This window comes from Arvicanthis niloticus, chromosome 16, assembly GCF_011762505.2.
Source record: "Arvicanthis niloticus isolate mArvNil1 chromosome 16, mArvNil1.pat.X, whole genome shotgun sequence".
NCBI classification, from domain to species: Eukaryota; Metazoa; Chordata; class Mammalia; order Rodentia; family Muridae; genus Arvicanthis; species Arvicanthis niloticus.
Genome location: NC_047673.1, coordinates 47,925,179 through 47,946,094, shown reverse-complemented (window position 1 = coordinate 47,946,094; position 20,916 = coordinate 47,925,179). Strand labels below are relative to the sequence as shown.

Genomic DNA, 20,916 nt, shown 5'->3' with positions numbered 1-20,916 from the left:
AGGGTCCCGCCCAGGGGCTTTCTCTCACAGACCCCTCGGCCCGGCACCCGGTGATTTAAAAATAAATAATCCTCGCCCTCGGGCCTGAGGCGACTCCCATCCCCACAGACCCTGCCTCGGCCCCGGGACGGCATCTTCCTCAGCTGACCCGCTAAAGATCTGCGGGTTCGCCACACTGCACCCCAACACTTGACAGGCGCGGTCACGGGTGGGAAGCCAGCTTCCCTCACCTCGCCAGTCAAGCTGCTTTCCCAAGGAAGGAGGGCCGGGTCCTAGCATGAGTGCTCGTCCCCCCTCGCCTAGTGACCCCTATGGGATGGGCCCCGCTGTTTTCACGGCTTTTCAATATTTTCCCAAACAGCAATTTGCTTGCACTTGCTGGGCTGCCCTCCTGTTTGGTTCGTGTGTGAGGATCCTTTTTCAATAGTGCTTAAGGACTAGCAGTTCTTTAGCTTCTTTTTTAAAATATAGACTTGAAAACTGTGTGGATGGTTGTTTAGCATTGCGAATCTACTTAATGGCAGCAAACTGCGGTCACACTGTTTTTATATCTTACCACAATTAAAAAAAAAAAAAAGGTGCCAGTTCGGTGTGGGGGCGTATTTTCCCGTTTTAAGGGTCCCAGCTTTGGTTTGGTTGTTTGTTTTGGTTTTTCAAAACAGGGTATCCTGGCCTGTGTAGCCTGGCTGTCCTGGAACTCACTACATACACCAGACTGAACTTGAACTCAGACAGACATCCACCTGCTTCTGCCTAGGATTAAAACCATTTACCACCTTGCCTGGCTAAGGTTCCAGAATTTTGTTAATCATAATGCTTATATTTTTTTTTTTTGCATCTACCTGAAATCTTACATCTAATAAATGACAGTTGCAAATAATCTATAAAGCACACACATACACACACACTCCAAGCTAACTAAACCTGAGTGTATTATTCAAATAGCATTGTAAGTGAAATTACTGATGAGATACACTTTTAGATCACGTTTTTAAATTTTATGTGTATGTACCAGGGTTCTCTAGAGGAACAAAACCAACAGACTGAATCTATATGTAGGAAATTTATTAGTATGACTTACAGGCCATGGCCCAACAGTGGCTGGCTGACAGTGAAAGTGCCAAGAAACCAGAAGTTGTTCACTCCACAGGGCTGGATGTCCCAGATGGCTTTCAGTATATGCAGAATCCTGAAGAAGTAGGTTCTAATGGCACTGAAGTAATTTCTAGGGAGAGCAAGAGCAAGCAAGCAAAGAGAGAAAGCATTACTCTTTCATGTCCTTTATAAGGCTAGCAGGAAAAAGTGTAGCCCATATTAAAGATGGATCTTCCTGCCTCAAAAAATTCGGGTTAAAAGTGGATCCTCCCGGCGGGCGGTGGTGGCGCACGCCTTTAATCCCAGCACTTGGGAGGCAGAGGCAGGCGGATTTCTGAGTTCGAGGCCAGCCTGGTCTACAGAGTGAGTTCCAGGACAGCCAGGGCTGCACAGAGAAACCCTGTCTCGGGAAAAAAAAAAAAAAAAAAGTGGGTCCTCCCAGTTTAAATGTTATCATTAAGAAAAAAAAAAAAAATCCCTCACAGGTGTACCCAGCTACTTGGGTTTTAAAGTTAATTCAGATGTGGTCAAGTTGACAACCAAAAATAGTCATCACATCACGTGTGTGATTTGGTATTTCTTTTAAAAGACAATCATGTCGTAAAATAGATTGTACTTATATAAAAGTTGTGTATTTACCCAAGAAATGTTAGCTGACTGTGCCAAGCACCGAGTTTAGTAGTAGAATTGGGAAGATGGGCACTCGGGGCGCCTGTCTTCCATCTCTCTGTCGCCTTGGCCGCCCACATCAGGCAGTGGGCCAGGCCGCTATGCCTGTAGGAGGTAGATGAGCCGCCTCAGCACGCCCTGCCCTGCGGGTCGACTACACCGGGGTGACAGTGGACGAGCTGGTGGACGAGCTGGGCAAAGTGCTACCGCCTACCCAGGTTGTGAATGGGTCCAGCAATATTTCATGGGATGGCCTTGATCCTGGGAAACTCTACACCCTGGTCTTCACTGACCAGGATGCTCCCAGCAGGAAGGACTCCAAATTCAGGGAGTGGCTCCACTTCCTGGTGATCAACATAAAGGGCAATGACATTAGCAGTGTCGCTGCCCTCTCCGACGACGTTGGGCTCCGGGCCTCACAAGTAGCACAGGTCTCCACCGCTATGTCTGGGTGGTGTGCGAGCAGGAACAGCCTCTGAGCTGCGGCGAAGAGCCCGTCCTCAGCAACAAGTCTGGAGACAATCGTGCCAAGTTCAAGGTGGAGACCTACCGCAAGAAGTATAACCTGGGAGCCCTGGTGGCCAGCATGTGTTACCAAGCAGAGTGGGATGACTATGTGCCCAAACTGTACAACTGTACGAGCAGCTGGAAGGGAAGTAGGGGCTCTGTGGAGGCCAATATTTCTGTGCCGCCCCCCCCCTCCCCCCCAGTATTAAGTTGTATAACACATGCTGTTTCTCCCCATCCTTCCTATCCTCTCACAGGGAGTTCTCAGCTGTGCTAGGATACAGGTTTAGGGTGTCTTCTCACTGCCTGCTGTTACAATTCTGGATAGTTACATCCCAGTTTATGTTTGATTGAATTTAGGTTCCATCTGGGGAGGTGTCTGGTATTCTGATGGAGTCATTCTATCATTGATTTAAAAAGAGCAACTCTGAAAAATAAAACATTCTGCCAGGATCAGGAGAGCCAGGGCTAGTGTTGTCTGTAAGTAGTTAACAAGGAGACTTGGTCAGGAACCAGGCACAGTGGCATCTTTAGAGGTGGGCTTTTAGGGTCCTGTCCCCCATCTGAGACAACCCAAGACTCCCATGTCAGCTGAGCCCTGACCATCCAGGTCAGGTGACTACAGAAGTGTCAATTTCCCTTTAAAGAACAGTGCTGCTTTGAAGAGACCCTGTTAAGCCCCTTGCTTCTCAGTGAGGTAAGCAAAAGTCACTGGAGTTGCTGGGTGTGTTAATCCTCATCATTAAATACAAATGAAAGGCATTGCATTCAGACAAAGAGAAAAGAAAAGAATTGGGAAAATGAGATGTGGTTGTGGTGGTTTGAATAGGTTTGGCCCCCAGAAACTCATGTGTTTACATGCTTGGCCCAGGGAATGCTCTATAAGGAGGCATGACCTTGTTGGAGATCCTCCTCCTAGCTCCCTGGAGACTGTCATCTCCTGGTTGCCTTCAGAACAAGATGTAGAACTCTCAGCAACTCTACCAACATGTCTGCCTGAACGCTGCCATGTTTCCCACCTTGATGATAATGGACTGAACCTCTGAATCTATAAGCTAGCCGCAGTTTAATGTAGTCCTTTGTAAGAGTTGCCTTGGGTCATGGTGTCTGTTCACAGCAACGGAAACTCTAAGACAGTGGTCTTTGCTCTCAGAAAGAGAAAAACAAGCCGTACAAGATAAGGATAAAACTTGCTCAAGAACTTAATCTCCGCCGGGCGGTGGTGGCGCACGCCTTTAATCCCAGCACTTGGGAGGCAGAGGCAGGCGGATTTCTGAGTTCCAGGCCAGCCTGGTCTACAGAGTGAGTTCCAGGACAGCCAGGACTACACAGAGAAACCCTGTCTCGGAAAACCAAAAAAAAAAAAAAAAAAAACATAATCTCCTTAACTAGGAAGGTGTCAGGAAAGCCTATGAAAGTAGCATTGGAGTAGTTGTCCAGGAAGCATTTATTAGGCAGAAAGAACTTTGGGAGAGCAATGACAAGGACAATTACAGGCTCTTAAGGCAGAATGAGGATTAGGCAGGTCTGGTAGTCTTCCTCCTGTAGGCAAAGGAGCCACTAGAAAATACAAAGATGTTTTTCATGTCAATCAGACATGTCTACAGGATGATATAAATGAGGCCACACAGTTTAGAAATTGATTCACTGTGTCCATTTTTTCCTGTGACTCTCTCTCTCTCTCTCTCTCTCTCTCTCTCTCTATATATATATATATATATATATATAATATACATTTACAATAATATATAAATACTATGAGTATATTTTTCATATGTATTATATATATAATATACGTGCATATATTATATATAATATATGCATACATACTATATATATTATATATACATGATATATATATACATATATGTATATATAAAATGTTGCTAAGCATAGTGCCACACACCTTAAACTCCAGCACTCAGGAAGCAGAGGCAGATGATCTCTAAATTTGAGGCTAACTTGGTCTACAAAGTGAGTTCCAGGACAGCCAGGGGTAGGTATAGAGACCCAGTCTGTCTTAGTCAGGATTTGTATTCCTGCACAAACATCATGAGCAAGAAGCAAACTGGGAAGGAAAGGGTTTATTCAGCTTACACTTCCACATTGCTGTTCATCACCAAAGGAAGTCAGGACAGGAGCTCACACAGGGCAGGAACCTGGAGGCAGGAGCTGATGCAGAGGCCATGGAGGGATGTTACTTACTGGCTTGCTTCCCCTGGCTTGCTCAGCTTGCTTTCTTATAGAACCCAGGACTACCAGCCCAGGGATGGCACCACCCTCAATGGACTGGGCCCCTTGATCACTAATAGAGAAAATGCCTGACAGCTGGATCTCACGGAGGCATTTCCTCAAGGGAGGCTCCTTTCTCTGTGATAACTCCAGCTTGAGTCAAGTTGACACACAAAACCAGCCAGTAGAGTCTCAAAAAAACAAAAACAAACAAAGAATAAAAATGTTGACAAACAGAAGCTGCAGAATTCATTTGCCAACACCCTGCTTAAGGAAAAGTATCTTAGGTGCCCAAGAGAAAAACTTAAAAAAACCCACTAGATAACCCTTCTACTAAGATGACTATAATTTTAAAAAGTAGGTAATAGGAGTGTTGGAAAACACACGGAGAAAGTAGAGCTCTGTTGTTATTTGTGAGAACTTAAAATGAATAGTCACCATGGGAAAGCTTGGCAGATTCTCAGATTTAAACATACCTCAGCACCTACCAAAAGTAGATAAAAATCAGTATCCATAAAAAGACAAGCAAGGCATGGTGGCACGTCCCTTTAATTCCAGCACTTAGGAGGCAGAGACAGATCTCTCTGAGTTCAAGTCTAGCTTGGACTACATAACAAGTTTAAGGTCAGCTGGGACTCATAATGAGACCCTGTCTTAGATAGATAGATAGATAGATAGATAGATAGATAGATAGATAGATAGATGATAAAAAATATTATATAATGTTTAAAACTGCTTTATTTGTAATACCTATATACCAAAACAGAAAACAATCCAAATGTACACTAACTATACATAAATATAAATATGGAATATCCAAGTACCAGTATGCAATTCATCAAATAATAAGGACTAAACACTGATACCCGCTGTGGTTATTGTCATCTGTAACCTCAAGCTTTTCTACCCATCTACTTTGTTCCCAAAAACAAGGACTCTGAGACTTTTTTTTTTTTTTGGTTTTTCGAGACAGGGTTTCTCTGTGTAGTCCTGGCTGTCCTGGAACTCACTCTGTAGACCAGGCTGGCCTGGAACTCAGAAATCCGCCTGCCTCTGCCTCCCAAGTGCTGGGATTAAAGGCGTGCGCCACCACCGCCCAGCCTGAGACTTTTAATATATAAACAAACACCTAGGCCAACAGCCTTGGTGCTGGTCCCTGGGAGCTCATAACTTACTCTATTCTAAGTCTTGCCACATGGCTGGTTACCTTGTCTTCAGTTTTATAAGACCAGACTCGTGTCTTCTGTGTCTGGGACAAATTCTTTTGTGCTTGACTCTATTCCCAGAAATCCACTCTCTGTGCAGGAACTTCCACCTCCCTATTTCCTGCCTAAGCTGATAGGCCAATAGCATTTTATTGACAGGTGATTCGTCCATACAGTACAAGAGATGCTCTCTACAACCAGCTATTAATACAACATAGATAAATCTGAAAAACATGCTAAGTGAAAGTGATCAGACACAAAAACCAACTTTTGTATGATTCTATGTGGCATTTCTAGAAGAAAGCAAACACGTAGAAGCAGACAGAAGAGTGGCTGGCTGCTGCAGGGCATAGGTGGCAACAGGGATGGACTGACTGCAGGGGCACAGTGACATTTTTAGGGCAACAGAAGGGTTCTAAAACTATGTTAAGCTTGCATAACCTCATAGGTTTACTAAAAATGACGTTCAGATGCATGAAGTTTATGCTGTGTAAATCATACATCAATAAAGCTGTTTCTTAGAAAGCCACTGACTTGTTTTTTTTTAAGGATGCTGCACTCCACATGGTTAAGGACAGCTTAAACTTTATGAACAAGAGCTGCAGAATACAGGATGAAAAGACAGGCATTATTATTTGAAAACAAAAGAATACAAATCTTATTTCAAAGACATACAGTTAAGAGCAGGTCTCTTGAATGGTAGCAGAATTGCTAACATGGCCTGAATTTGGTGGAGTATCTTGCTTCCATACATTGAGAGAATTACTTCATATGCAGGTGTGCCTGAATGTGTGCATGCATGCGTGCGTGCGTGCGTGCGTGCGTGCGTGTGTGCGTGCGTGCGTGCGTACATGTGTGCTCATGCATGCGCCTGCGTCACAGTGGGTGTGTGGCAGTTAGAGGACATACTATCAGCCTCCACCTTCCACTCTGAGGCAAGGGTCCATCCTTTGTTGCTTGTCACTTTGTGAACCAAGCCAGCTAACCCACATACCTTCTGAGATTCTCCAATTTCCATCCCACCATTAGGGTACTGGAATTACAGATTAGCACCACCAGGCCCAGCTTCATGTGGGTCCTGGGGATTCCATACGCTTGCATGGCAAGCGCTTCTACCCAGAGCCATCCCCATGGGCCCAGATACCTCTTACCTACTCTCTGTGTTTCCAGTTAAAATAAATTTGAGGCATATATATTAATATTATATTGAGAGGCTGGTGGTTACATGGACCTGGGTTTGATTCTCAGCATGAGTGCTGGTGGTTCACAAAAATCTGTACGTTTGGTGCCTTGGTATCTGATGCCCTCTTCTGACCTCCACTAGCACTAGGCACATATTTACAACTTTGTCCTCTAATTTTATTAGTATACTTAGTTGTTTGACTGTATTTAGAAATATATTCACAATGACATTTTCAGATATACTTTGCAAATTGCCCTAAAATTCTATATAGAGTAAAAATGAACACATGTATGAATAGTTGAAGATTGAACTAATAAAGAAAAGCCAGGCATGATGGCAACCATTTTATAATCCCAGCTCTATGTAGTCCTAGCATGTCGGAAGTTAAAACAAGAGGACAGAGAATACAGTGACAACCTGGGCTACATAGTAAAGTTTCTGCCAGCCTGTCTAGCCTGCATAACCAGACCCTGTCAATAATAATAATAATAATAATAATAATAGTAAGTATCCTAAGTCTAGCAGGAGTTTCCTGAAGAAAGCAAAAATTAAAGAAATGATCTTTGTTGAAACCATCAAAAGCCATTCAAGAAATCTCATAAGCAATTTTCTACACACCGGTCCAACCTTTGGGATAGGAACAGCAGAATTCTGTTTACTAACTTCTCAGCCTATGGCCTTTCCACATTTGTTTGTTTCTGGAGGGCTGGGTCTCAGAGACCTTGGAAATAGAACAACTAATCCTAAAGTTAAAAAAAAAGAAAGAAAGAAAAAGAAAAAGAAAAAGAAAAAGAAAAAGAAAAAAGAAAAAAAAAAAGATGAATTTGTTACCAGAAACAAGTCTCGAGCTGAGGATTCAAGTCAGTAGTACCATGCTTGCTTTGTATACAGAAGGCTCTGAATCAGTGGTCCGGTCCTCAACCTGTGGGTCATGACCCCCACAGGGGTAGAATAATAAATAGCCTGTATATTAGATATTTACATTGCAATTCATAACAGTAGCAAAATTACACTTATGAAGTACCAAGAAAATAATTTTACGGTTGATGGTAGCCACACCATGAGGAACTGTATTAAAGGGTTGCTGCATTGGGAAAGTTGAGAACCACTGCCCTAGATTCAATTAAAAGCAAGCAAGCAAACAAACAGCACCTATTCTCAAAATCTAAGAATAAATGCTAGTAGTAGCATTCTATACAAGCTTTAAGTGGCAGGCACAATATTTAACCAAAAGAATCTGTATTTATCTAGCACTTCTTTTATCTGAGCCCCTGACAGTGCTACATGGAAGATTTTTGGATTCAGTTTCAGAGTCTAATAAAACCTAATTATCACAGAGATAATTAGGTTAACTTCCCCTTAAACTTCCTTCCCTCCACTCATTGCTTTATCCCAGCCCCCAACTCCACAGGCATTCCCTGGGAACCCACTGGCCACTCCAAGCCAAGGAAGCAGATAGGCTAACTGCCAATCTAAACCTCTCCTACAGCTCCTCCAAATCCAATGCCCTTGTCTCACTCCACAACAGACCGAAAGATGCTGCATCCTTCATCCTTCCCAGCCAGAAACTTCCGATGATGCTCCCTAGGAACCCCCAGGGCACTTCAGCCAGGAAAGCAGGCAGGCCAACAGCAGATCTTCATCTCTCTCACCATCCTTCCAAATCCAATCACCCATTCTCACCCCCTGCTATGACCTCTCTTCATATTCTGTCCCCATCCCTTGGGGACTAAGCAGATCCTGGTGGGACACCCTGCTTTCCTCCTTCCTGTGGACCACATTGAAGCTTTTGGGGCTACTTGGCAGGAATCTGACATTAGCCAAGGACAAGGAAATGGGCTTTAGGCAGGAATCTGATGATGGGCCATGCCAAAGAAGTAAGTTCAAGCAAGAATCTCATTTTTAGGTTAAAACAGAGAAGTAATTTCAGTCAGGAATCTAAGTCTTAGGCTGGAACAAAGAAGTAGGCTTCAGGCATGAATATGACTTTGGGCTGGACCAGGGAAGTAAGCTCAAATATTTTGGTCATCCTGATAAGCCCTCAGAAACAGTGATCACAGGAGTAATCATGGGATTTTGTTTATTGCCTTGTTTGTTCCTTGACTATTTGTATTTATTGTATTACTAGTTTCTCAACCTAGAACTGACCTAAATACTTGCATGTAATTAAAATGGGGAAAAATTAAAATTGGGAAAAAAATAAACACTCCCTCCCCCCCCCTCAGCCTTGAGACTCAGAACTGGCTGGGGTCATACTACCATGTTGTCTAATCGTCTTTTTAATCCTGACGCCTGCGCTGGAGAACCTGTTGACTGACTGAGTTGGCTTGGTCACCACATCCTTCCCCCATCCCATCTAGCCCATCCCCATTCCTAAGTGGCATCTCCCAATACATAGAAACACATTTTACCTGGAACCCCCAGTGGCCAGGATTAATCAGGATCCAAGAAGAAATTCCTACCAGGCAAACCAAAACCACCTCTCTCTCCTAAGAACTAGAGAGGGCAACAGAAACCAAGGAACCAAACACTGACCCAGTAAAGACAACCAGATATCAGCACCTAGAACTGCAATTTTCCCAAACTAGTATGGAATTTTCCAAACCAGCCAGTATAGACACACAATGAATAACAGGGCAATCTGTCTCCATTAGAGCCCAGCAACTAACTGTACCACTGCCTCAGGCCCTGAGTATTGCGACGAAGCTGAAGCATAAGACAAAGACCTTAAAATAGCCTTTATGGATATGATAGAGGTCCTTAAAAGAGGAAATGAATGAATCCCTTAAAGAAATCTATGAATACATAAACAATGGAAGGAAATGAATAAAACAGTTCAAGACCCGAAAGTGGAAATAGAATCAATACAGAAAATCCAAACTGAGGGAAATCTGAAAATTAAACATTTAGGACCTTGAACAGAAAATTCAGAGGCAATCATCACCAACAGGATATAAAAGATAAAAGAGAGACTCTCATACATTGGAGACATGATAGAAAAAATAGATGCATGGGTACATCGGTCAAAGAAAATATTAAGTGTGTGTGTGTGTGTGTGTGTTCGTGCCTGCACGTGTGCACGAATGTGTGGAACAGTGGACCACACTCGTGCCAGAAAATTTGCTAAGACTAAGTGGGTATGAGACCCCACACACACACACCAACCTGAGATGATAGGCACCTCCCTGCTCCCTACTAGATTACTAGCCTGGAACATGTGACGTCACTCCTCACATCAGTCACATGGCCCAGAACAGAGTTCTCCATACTCATGAGGTATCCAAAGACTCTGAAGGTTTAGCCAAAAGCTTCCCTTCCCAGACATTCCCTTCCTGAAAAAGGTATTTAATCTCTGGTTCACCCTTAGAAGGTAATATGCCCCCATTTTCCATGATGAATAATCAATAAACAATCTGGAACCAAGGGCTGTCTCTTTCATCAAGAACTGTCATGGGGAATACTGAGAAGGTCATTTGACTACTGAGCAGCACCGACTAAGTCTCCTGCAGAAGGCCCCTCTGTGCTCTCAGACAACCCACTCTAAGCTAAGGACTTTCACAGATGAGCTAAGCCATTCTCTGGCCCTGGGCTCATCTCTGTCCTCAGCCCACAGGCCCAATTCCATTTCTAACTCCATGTGACCCAGCAGCCCTGGATGTCCAGGAGTTTGGGAGCCCCTGTCCTGGCCTTATCATGGGCCCATGGACCCCCAACCCTTTGTTCCTGACTCCTCTGTGAGGTTTTCCAGTGATGACTGAATGCCTGGTCAGACTCAGGGAACCACAGCTTTAGCCTCCTACATCCTAGGCTGCATTTTCCCACGCCCTGAGCTGTGTCTCTGCACTTCCCTAAAGCCCAACACCCTACACAGGATAAACACAGTCTGGCCCTCCCCATGTTTCACCTCCCCAGTGGCACTTCCACACCCCAGCATCGGGGCAGAACATGTGTGTGTGTGTGTGTGTGTGTGTGTGTGTGTGTGTGTGTGTATCCTGACACAAAACATTCAGGAAATATGGGATACTATGAGAAGACCATATTAAGAATAACAGGAATAAAGAAAGGAAAAGAAACCCAGATCAAGGGCACAGAAAATACTTTCAGGAAAATCATACAAGAAAAATTTTCCTAACCTAAAAAACAAGATGCCTATTATCAAGGTACGAGAAGAATATAGAACACCAAATAGTCTGGACAATAAGAGAAGGTCCATAACAGAACCCTGTTAGCAAAGGTCCAGCAATCAATAAATACAACCCAAACAAACTGAAAACCTTCTGCTCAGCAAAGGACACAGTCATTTGGACAAAACATCTGCCTTCTGAGTGGGAAAAATTTTTTACCAACTACACATCTGTTAGATGACTAACATCCTAAAGATTTAAAGGACTCGAAAAACTACATTTAATATTTAATTAAATTTAATTAGATTAATAAGAGTTAATAAGTACACTTGTAGCTGTCTTCAGACACACCGGAAGAGGGCATCAGATCCCATCACAAATGGTTGTGAGTCACCCTGTGGTTGCTGGGAATTAAATCAGGACCTCTGGAAGGGCAGTCAGTGTTCTTAACTGCTGAGCCAACCAACCATATTCTCCAGAGCTCCCAGGGACTAAACCACCAACTAAAGAGTACACATGGAGGGACCCACAGCTCCAGATACATATGTAGCAGAGGATAGCCTCCAAAGGGAGACTTAGTGCCTCAGGGTAGGTGTGATGCTGGGGCAGTGAGGTGGGAGTGGATAGGTGGGAGGGGGAGCACACTCATAGAGGCAGGGGGAGCGGGGAGGGGATAGGATGTTTGCAGAGGGGAAACTGGGAAGGCGGTAACCTTTGAAATGTAAATAAATAAAATAACCTGATAAAAATTTTAATAAAACAACCTGATTAAAAACAAAGATTCAGCATCCTGAGCCATCAAGGAACTGGGATTCCAAACTCCTTTGAGATTTCCATGTTACATCTGTCAGAACGGCTAAGATCACTAAAACAAGTGACAGCTCACGTTGATAAGGATGTGGAGTAAAGGAGCACTCCCCCATTGCTGGTGAGAGTACTTGCGAGCTTGTACAACCACTGTGGAAATCAGTGTGGAGGTTCCACGGGAAGATGGGAATTGATCTACTCAGGATTCAGATATACCTACCTCCCTTGGGCATGTATCCAAAAGATGTTTCATCCCAACAAGGAGACACTTGACCTTTGCTCACTGCTACTTTATTCATAATAGCCAAAAACTGGAAACAACCTAGATGTCCCTCAAGGAAAGAACGGATAAAGAAAATGTAGCAGCCGGGCGGTAGTGGTGCACGCCTTTAATCCCAGCACTTGGGAGGCAGAGGCAGGCGGATTTCTGAGTTCAAGGCCAGCCTGGTCTACAGAGTGAGTTCCAGGACAGCCAGGGCTACACAGAGAAACCCTGTCTTGAAAAACCAAAAAAAAAAAAAAAGAAAATGTAGCACATTTACACAATATGACTCAGTCATTAAAAGGATGAAATCATGAATTTTGCAGGAAAATGGATGGAACTAGAAAAAAAAAATCACACTGAATGAGGTAACCCAGACCCAGAAAGACAAATATGGTATGTATTTGCTCACATGTGGATATTAGCCATTAAGTCAATGACATAAACTACAATCTGTAGAGTCACAGAAGTTACATTGGGGACTATAAGGGACCGATAGATCTCATTAGGAAAGAAAAATGAAATAAGTAGTTATGGGTAGATGGGGCTGGATCGGGAGGATTAAGTGGGGAGGGAGTGGGGATGTAATACAGGCTGAGACAGCTAAAATTAAGGGCCATTTGAAGGGTAGTATTTAAACCTACTATAAAAGAAGCTTCTAAGATATATATACATATGAAGATGATCAAAATGAAATTGCTAAGTCCCACAAGGCTAGTAGAATCTAACAGATGTGCTGGCCAGTAAATGCAAGCAGACTAAGAACGAATCTTCCTTCTTCCAGTGTCCTTACATAGGTCTCCAGCAGGTCTTGAACTCAGAGATCTCCTTTCCTTGGTCTCCTGGGATTAAAGGCATGTACTCCCTTGTCTGGGCCTAAGCTTTTCATAGCCACTATGCCTCAAGTGGCATATCTCCATGCCAAGATCCGGGTCAGAAACTTGTGTCTTCCAGCCTCAAGATCTGGATCACAGGTGAGCCCTCCAATTCTGGACTGTAGTTCATTCCATATATAGTCAAGTTGACAATCAGGGATAGCCATTAAACCAACCAGTATCTGATTTTACTTAAGGCCCATTCCACCAATATCCCACAATATCCCACCAACAACCTGAGACTAGATAGCCCAAGGACCTAGCACAAAACCAAATACTAGTGTTCAAAAAAAAGAAAGAAAGAAAAGAAAAAGAACAATAATAAGATAAAATGACTTCTAATGACAGTGGTGTGTTTTGCTCTCAGATTCATGCCTTGCTCAGGCATCATCACAGAAGCTTCCTCCACAGCAGATGGGAACAAACAGAGACCCACCACCAGCCAATATGCAGAGAGAGAGACCTTGGAACACTCAACCCTAAATGAGATGTCTCCACCAAATCTCTCCCCTCAGGGCTCCGGGAACCCTCAAAAAAAGAGGCAGAGGGAATTAAAGAGCCAGAGGGGATGGAGGATAACCAAGAAATCAAGGCCCTCTAAAGCTCAAATGAACTCACAGAGACTGAAGCAGCATGAACAGGGCCTGCGCAGGTCTGCATTGGTCCTCTCCTTATACATTATGGTTTCCAGTTTAAGGTTTTATGGGATCCCTGAGTCTGTGAATGAGTGGGTCTGATACGTGTGCCTTCTCCTGGGCTCTTTTTCTCCTGCTTGTGTTTGTTTTGTTCAATTCTGTTGTGTTGGCTTTATTCTATTCTGTTTTATTGTTACCCCTTAGAAGTCAGCTTTTTCTCTAAGGAGAGACAGAAAAGAGGTGGAGCCAGGTGGGAGAGGATAGGAAGAGGAACTTGGAGGAGAAGATGGCAGGGAAACTGCAGTTAGGATATGTTATGTGAGAAAAAAAATGTATCTTCAATAAAAGATAAATAGTAATAATTATCTTTTACTGACATGGCTGTCTACTGCGCTGCCTGATGACCATTACAGCATCCCCAGATACAGAATGTCACGAACCCCTGGAGCTTACATCTAAAATACCCATCTTATGTCTAAACCGCATAAGAAGACATTGGACACATTACATTCAGACTTAAAAGAGAAAAGAGAGGCCTAAGGTGTATATAAATGATGGTGAGGGCAGTTGGGACAGGACAGTCGAGGGCAAACAGCACATAGTGATGAAGGTATGAGGGGACACCAGATTTTATAAATGGGCCAACACTACATACATTCAATAACAGAATGACACATAATTAGCAAAGGACAGGGTTTGTTTTGTACTGTTTTAAGCCCTCAAAGTATTTAACCCTCATAAAAACACCTATGAGATAGATAAGTGGACTGCTAACATCTTCCTCTTTTAGAGATCAGCTGAGGTGAAAAGCAAGCACTCACCAGAGACCACCGCATTAGCCTGGCTTCAAGTCACTTTAAATGTTGTTTATTGGTGGAATCACAACAAACGAACTGGAAGCATCAAAGGCAAAGGGGGTGGAAGCTATTGTTACCCAGAGGTAACTTTTAATTACTACTGCTTGTATTTGATATTAATGTTGAGAGGCGGTAGCCACTCTCCTAGCACTAGGAAAAGCAAAATGAAACACTAGTACCCAAACCCCGCAAATCTGGAGCTTCTAAGGTTAGGGGAACATAGTTGTGCCACCAGACTGTCTCTGGGAGCCGCTTTGCAGGGCGCCAGAGGCCATCACAATGCTTTGGCCACTGGCTGAGCTGAGCCAAAGTGAAAAAGCACAGCACAGCTGGAGCTGCTGGATCCAGAGGGCCTGTTCGCCTCTTGCCTTTTATTCTATCAGCAGAAGTGACCTAGAAATCAACTGAAAAGTGAGTCTGGGCTACCGAGGTATATGGAGTACGAGACTGGAATGGAGCTGATACACAACAGCCAACACAAACCCACAAGTGGCAGAACTTAAATCTCAAGCAACCGGACTTCCCCGCTTGCAACGACGGTCTTATGCTGCAATACTGTGGCATGCTCAAACAACAGCGTTGCATAATCTTTACGTCTGTGGCTGATGACCTGTGCCTGTTGGCAGCAAAGAAGTTTTTCATTAAATATTCAATTTAGTTCATTAAACATTCTACAAATCTTACATTTCTCCTTTGTGCCTGACAGTGATCCATTGGCTATAAGATGATTGGAGCCGAGACAAAACCGAAAACAGAATAGAACAAGAGAGCCCAAAGTTCCCTCTTCCAGATTGGCAAAATTCCCTGGGAAGGATTCCAGCTGGCTGTACTTGAATCATGTGCCCACACATTGAAACGGAGCATTTTAGCTAAGGGGCAGGTATTAGGTGAATAACCTAGTGGAAACGCCCTTTAGAACCCTGAGACAAGGATTTTTAGTGCAGATAGTTTATCTAAGGGATTCAGGAAACACCGGTGGAAGGTGGGGAAGTAAGACAAAGCAGGGAAGGCAGTCAATGAAGGGTGTGCCACCAAGCCAGCCACCACTGCTAAAGACTTGAACAGAATCTCATGGGAAAGTGCTGGGAACTGGCGTCAAATAGGAGCCTCAAAGTTATCCCCCTCTGAGCCAAGAACGATGGATTATCTGTATAACAAATCTTTTACTGGACCAATGTTGTCAGCATGGGAGGTACTCATTCGTAGACAGTTTCAAATTGCCCTGACCCCCGGGGCATGGAGCTGTCTTCTTTCACTTAGGAAAAAGCCCTCAGGGACAGAAAAGAATCTTGAAGTAGAATAACCCAGACAGGCATGGGTAAAGGAGCAGCAAGGTCTACTGTTCTCAGTTTCTTTATCAGATAAAGATTTTCTCTGCCTAAGAAAGCTTATGAAATTCAAAACAATTAAAACCTATGACAGTACTTATAAAGGAGAGCGTACGTTACAAAGAATTCTTGTTTGAAAGCATCTTGAAGGTTGGGGATATCTGCTGTTTTTGTATATTCTCTCTAGGTCTCAGTACAGTGGCACACCTGTGTCCGTGACTAAAATACCAAGTTAAATTTTCAATGTAGCATCAGGATACATTATTTTCTAGGTTAACCAGTTGCTGTTTTTTAAAGCTAACTAAGGACAATGAATCATTTCTACTAAACTACAAATTTTCACCTCTTTGAAAAATTTAAAGTGGCATGTCTTGTTTTATTACTTTATAAGTCTTCTTAAAATCTAGATCATGGGAGAGGGGATGGGGGAAGGACTGTGGGAGGGGGTGACCGGGAGGGTGCAGTGAGCAGTGAATAAGGAAAAAAAATTTAAATCAATGGGTATTGCTCCATTTTACAGAATAAATTAATGCTCTGAATTTTTTAAAAATCTAGATCATTGTAAAGAATATCCTTAATTACCTATTTAAACTATTCTCGCCTCTATTGCTACATACAAAATGTTGGTAGGAAATTCAGAATTAATGAGAAGGTTGCTGTCAGCATTATGGGAGAAGGGCAAGAAAATCAGAAATCTCAGCCTGGTGTTATTTACTTACTGAACCTGTAAGAATACCTTCTTTTCTTTTTCTTTTTTTTTTTTGGGGGGGGGGAGGGGTTGAAAAATACCTTCTTAAAGTTCAGGGATGTAACTCAGAGGCAGCTTGATTACCTAGCTTAAGTGATGCCCTAAGTCCAAACAAGAGAACTAGAAAAAAAAAAAAAAAAAAAAAAGCACTTTCTTTTAGTCTTCTTGTTATGTCAAAAACAAGTATAACAATACTATTAGGCAAGTATTGTTATATACAGCCAGTGATTCGTAGCTTTTAAAAAGGAGTTATTTGGGCTGGAGAGATGGCTCAGCGGTTAAGAGCACTGACTGCTCTTCCAGAGGTCCTGAGTTCAAATCCCAGCAACCACATGGCAGCTCACAACTGTCTGTAACTCCAAGATTCGACACCCTCGCACTCAGACATACATGCAGGCAAAACATCAACGCATGTGCAGTAAAAATAAATGAATAAATTATAAAAAAAAGGAGTTATTTATTTACATGTATGTGTGTTTTGCCTGCATATGTTTCTAGTGCCCTCAGAGACTAGAAGAGAGCATCAGATCCCCTGAAACTAAAGTTACAGACTACTGTAAACCACCTTGTGGGTGCTGAGAATACAATTCGAGCCCCCTGGAAGAACAGTAAGTATTTTTAACTGCACAGTCATCTTTCCAGCCCCTGATCTGTAACCTTTTAAAGAGCCTGTTGTTTTTCCTCTGTTGCATAGCACAGCAACCCTAGGAAAAGTCATTTTACTGCTGAAGCACATTGTTTGAAGATAATCACTCACCAGAAATCAGATGTGGCCGATGTACCTTTAATCCTTCCATATTTGCCTTTGTTTGAATTGAACATGCTTTCTCTCTCTGGTGGTACGACAATGCTTGCAGCTTGCCAAAGTCACGGTGCAACTGTGGCCAACTTCAGTCCATCCTCACAGGATCTCCTTTGAAATTGTCATGGACAAGGCACAATTATGAGGCCATAACTTCCATTCCATGTGCCTAGAACTCACACTAGGGGGACAGCACTTTCACAACATGTCACCACATAGCCAGAATCCCAAGTGGGTCCTGGATTGTGAGGGCATGGAAGGTGACATTAGTCTCATTTCTGGAACATTCTGCCCAGAAAAGTCTTTGAGCTTGTGGCAGGAGAGGCAGGGTCACAGCTTTCCTTGGATCTATCTTACTCTCACTGAGCTGATGCATGCATGACACCTTCCTTTTATCCCTGCTAATACCTCCAGCAAGGAGCAGCTCAGATTCGATGTCATAAGCTGTGTGTCACTTCCTTCCTAGTGTGACATCTGAAAGCTGTCAGAAGGCACGAATTCAAAACCTTGGCACTGCATCCTTTTGCTCCTGAGGTTTACTGTAAAATATCAAAATCAGCAATAAGACCCATAATAAATGCTTTGATACTTTGCAAATAAACACATCTCTCTTACATGAGGCCTTTCTTAAAGCTTTAGGACATGGACACAAAGCAGCCAGTGCCTTTCCAGCATTGTAACAAGGGTGACTTCTTGCCTCATCAGCATCCCATGAAACCCCCTAACACGCTAAGCCACTCTAAGCATTCCTCCAAACTTTTCCTTTCTTTACGTGTTACTAAGTTCTGAAATAACTTCCTTATTTTCAAGCATAGTTATAGCAGTAACGTCATTCCTCAGGCCCTCCTTTCTGGAGTAACCCACTTCCTAACACTGGAGGCTAAGTACTCTATAAATGAAACTGTATTTAGAAGGCTCAAAAGTGTAACATCAAGCAAGCATTGGCTCTGCCCTGGTAAGGACCCCATGACATCACAATGGCAGGAGCCAATCCACAACAAACACAGGAAGCAAAGGCAAGAAAAGTTTGGGCCGGAGAGATAGCTCAGTGGTTAAAGAGCACTGACTGCACTTCCAGAGGTCCTGAGTTCAAATCCCAGCAACCACAGGGTGGCTCACAACCATCTGCAACAAGATCTGATGCCCTCTTCTGGTGTGTCTGAAGACAGCTACAGTGTACTCATATATAATAATAAATAAATAAATCTTAAAAAAAGAAAAAACAATGGCAGAGCCAATCCACAACACAGGGAGCCTCCAGTGTTAGGAAGTGGGCTACTTCAGAAAGGAGGGCCTGAGGAATGACGTTACTGCATATAACTATGCTTGAAAATAAGGAAGTTATTTCACAACTTAGTAACATGTAAAGAAAGTCAAGAAGTTTCTCCTGAACCCAGGCTACTGGAATATTCTACAGAAATGATTAAGAAATAATTGAATTATGGGTAAGAGGATAAAGATTGCTAAAAATGTAGATTTACCTGTGTGGGATGAGGACAAACCTGTGACAGGTTACATTAGGGTAGGCTCAGGACTAGCCTGTGAGGTGTTATCTAGATTAGGTTAATTAAGATAGGAAGATCCACCCGTGAATGGTACCTTCCATGGTCTGGGGTCCTGGACCTGAACAAAAAGGAGAAACTGAGCTGCACACAAGTATTCATGGTACTCTTTTGCCTGACTGCAGATTCAATGTATTGAACATCCTCTGGCTAAGGCCGACAGGCCTTCCCTGCCCTCATGCATTTCCTCTCTAACAGTAAGTCAAAGCAAACTTTTGCTTCTGTCTTCATAACTGTTCTGCTGCTACGATCAAGGCAACTCTTATGAAAGAAAGCATTTCTTAGTTTCAGAGGGTTGGTCCATGGTGGAGTGCATGACAGCATGCAAGCAGGCATGGTGCTGGAGAAGTAGTTAAAAACTTTACATTCTGATCCACAGGCAGCAGGCAGAGAGAGAGAGGAGAAAGAGAGAGAGAGAGAGAGAGAGAGAGAGAGAGAGAGAGGAGAGAGAGAGAGAGAGAGACTGGGGCCTGGCATGGGCTTTTGAAACGTCAAACTTACTCCTAGTGACACACCTACTCCAACAAGGCCACACCTCCTAATCCTTTCCAAAGAGTTTTATCATCTGGGAACTAAGCCTGCAGAGTAGATGACCTTGTGGGGGCCATTTTCATTCAAACCACCGAATCTTTCTCCAGTGGCTTTGGTCAGTTATTTTTGTTATAGCAGTGAGAGAAAAAACCTGATACATGGGGATATTCCAAAAATTCTTGGTTTGGGTCCATGAGATTTTTTTTTTCCACCATCGTTTTTATTTGTATGTGAGCATTGATTGCACATACATTTGGGCACCTCAAGTATGCAATGCCTCAGGAGGCCAGAAGAGGGCATTGGATACCTTGAAACTGGAGTTAGAGATGGTTGTGAGGTGGGAATTGAACCCAGGACCTCTACAAGAGCAGGTACTGCTCTTAACAGTCATCTCTTGAGCCCTGGACCTGGGAAGTTGGGTTTTTGTTTGTTTGTTTGTTTGTTTTTAGAAAAAAAATTTTAAGTGGGCATAGTGGAACATGTTTTTAACCCCAGCACGTGGGAGGAGAGGCAGGTGGATTTCTGTGAGTTCAAGATCATCCTGGTCCACACAGTGAATTTCAAGACAGATAAGATTTACTTAGTAAGAACCTGTCTCAAAATAAGTAAAACTACACATATGGTTTTTATTAGTTATTTGAGAATTTCATACCATGTACTTTGACCATATTCAACCCTCACCCCTCCCCTTAAATCATTTCAGATCCATCTTCACTTCCCTAGGCACCACTAGCTTCATGTTCTCTGTTTTTCTCCTTGTAACCCTCTGAGTGCAATCTATGCTACCCACATACACTCCTGGGTGTGAGGCCACGCAATATAGTGGTTGAGTTGGCAGGGGCCTAGATCCTTATTCAAATGGACTCTCCCTCCCTCAGAAGCCTCCAACTGTCCACAGTTCCTCAGTTAGAGATGGAGGCTTAGGGACCCTTTGACCTTCCATGCTAGAATGTCGCCCGGCTTGTCCTGGTGCTCATCTTGTTCAAGCAACCACAGGTGCTGGGAGCTGACTGTGATGGTCCTGTCAAAGACAGAGACATTGTTAAATGCTAGTCCTCCTCAACCACGGGCTTTTACAGTCTTCCTACCCTCTCACTTAAGACGGTCCCTAAAAGCATCCCCGTGTGTGTGCGTGTGTGTGTGCGCGTGCGTGCATGCGTGTGCGTGTATGTGTGTGTGTGTGCGTGCGTGCATGTGTGTGTGTGTGTGTGTGTGTGTGCGTGTGTGTGTGATACAGACATGCCCTCTGTGGCTGAGCACGCCGCTGACACTTATTGCCTACACACTCTGGTGACCCAGTCAATAAGACTGACAATCAACAAGTGGAACTTCATGAAATTAAAAAGCTTTTGTATTACATGGAAATTGTTAATTGACCCAAGAGGCGGCCTACAGAAGGGGGGGGGGGGCAATGATTTTATTTTTTAAACATCTTTGCCAGCTACACATGTGACAGAAGACTCACGTTTGAAATAAGGAGGAACTGGAAAAAAA

The 20,916-nt window shown here is 43.4% G+C and overlaps 1 pseudogene; it reads left to right on the top strand.

Annotated features, from left to right (window-relative positions):
• Positions 1–1,086: 1,086 nt before the first annotated feature.
• LOC117721336 (phosphatidylethanolamine-binding protein 1 pseudogene) lies at positions 1,087–8,469 on the top strand (annotated as a pseudogene).
• Positions 8,470–20,916: the final 12,447 nt, after the last annotated feature.